Below are 1,630 nucleotides of genomic sequence, written 5' to 3'. Positions count from 1 at the left end.
GCGGATTTCTGAGTTCGAGGCCAGCCTGGTCTACAAAGTGAGTTCCAGGTCAGCCAGGGCTATACAGAGAAACCCTGTCTCGAAAAACCAAAAAAGAAAAAAAATAAATAAATTCCAATGACAGCACATGTTGGTGAGGATGTGGACACTTTTCCATTGCTGGTGAGATTACAAAATGGTACAACCATTCTGGAAATCAATCTGGCAGTTCCTCAGAAAATTGGGAATAGTTCTACCTGAAGATCCAGCCATACCACTCCTGGGCATATACATAAAATATGCTCCAGCATACCACTAGGAGATATCTGCCACTGTGTTCATAGCAGCCTTATTTGTTAATAGCCAAAAGCTGGAAACAACCCAGATGTGCCTTAAACAAAGATTGTATACAGAAAATGTGGGTTCCTTTACAAAATGGTATTATTCTCAGCAATTAAAAGGTGAGAACATCATGAAATTTGCAGGCGAATGGAACAAATGAAAAAGTAAAATCCTGAGTGAGGTAACACGCCCAAAATGAACTGCATGGGATGTAGTCACTGGTAAGTGGATATTAGACAAAAAGTATAGAATACCAATGATAAAACCCACAGACCATAATGAGTTTGATAAGATGGAAAGCCCAAGTACAAATTCTTCAATCCAATATAGAAGGAGGGACAAAATAATCAGGGAGGCAGGGGAAGAGGGAGATATTTGGGAAGACATGGGAGAGGAAGGGAGAAAGGCAGAAAGAATCAGGTATGGGTGAACACTGGAAAGCAGCCCAGAGGTCCAGGAAAATGAATGTAAGTATTCAATTGAATGGAGGTGAGAGTCGGGGTATCCTCTGGAAAGTCAAAGAGACCTGGGATGTGAGAGGCTTCCCAGATGATAATCTTAGCCTTAATGCCTAACAGTTGTAGATAGACCCTGAAGAGATCACTTCCAACAGATGCAGAGGGCCCTAAGTGGTTGGATGGAGTCCCCCAAGTTTCCTTCAAAATTGTCAATACTCATAGCAATTAGGGCAATGCAAATCAAAATGCCCTGAGATTATATCTTATATCTGTCACAATGGTTAAGATCAAAACCTCAAGTGATGGCTTGAGCTGGCAAAGACTCAGAGAAGGAAAAGTCTCCCCATGGCTTGTGGGAATGCAAACTCTTACAACCTCTTTGGAAGTATATTTGATTGTTAGCTGGTATAAAATGGCAAAAGCAAAATGGTGGAAGTGGGACTAAAAAAGGAAGAAAAGCGAGAACTTTTGGATGTAAAACTCGTAAGTTTGCTGCAAATAAAAACATGTTTCCACTGCAAACCCTGAATCCCAGATAGANGAGGACCTGAAATTCTTCAAATACAAAGAATCTCTAAACCTTGAGTACATTCTATCACAAATAAGTAAAAATCACAAAATACCTAGTGCTCCCGTCACAGAGAATGAGTTCTGCTGCCATCACCTCATAGGTGTGACTCTCTAAAAAACACATATTATTGAAAAAAACATATTATGCCCAGACTTTGGAAAGACTGAGCTCATATCTAAAAATACAGTTATGTGTGATTCTATTTAATTACACATTTACACTGAGGAAACCTGACAGTATGGAAACAAAGCTTGTCCTGTGCACATACTCAGAGGGAAAC

General features: G+C 40.0%; 2 gene segments (V, D, J or C); both read left to right on the top strand.

The window, feature by feature from the left end:
• Positions 1–1,630, top strand: part of LOC110306604 — a 540,063-nt gene that overhangs the window by 6,554 nt on the left and 531,879 nt on the right. The window contains exon 2 of the C gene segment in view: positions 766–772.
• Positions 1–1,630, top strand: part of LOC110306477 — a 768,718-nt gene that overhangs the window by 351,185 nt on the left and 415,903 nt on the right.

The sequence above is a fragment of the Mus caroli genome, chromosome 12 (genome assembly GCF_900094665.2).
Source record: "Mus caroli chromosome 12, CAROLI_EIJ_v1.1, whole genome shotgun sequence".
Classification (NCBI taxonomy): domain Eukaryota; kingdom Metazoa; phylum Chordata; class Mammalia; order Rodentia; family Muridae; genus Mus; species Mus caroli.
This window is presented reverse-complemented; position numbering and strand designations above follow the sequence as displayed.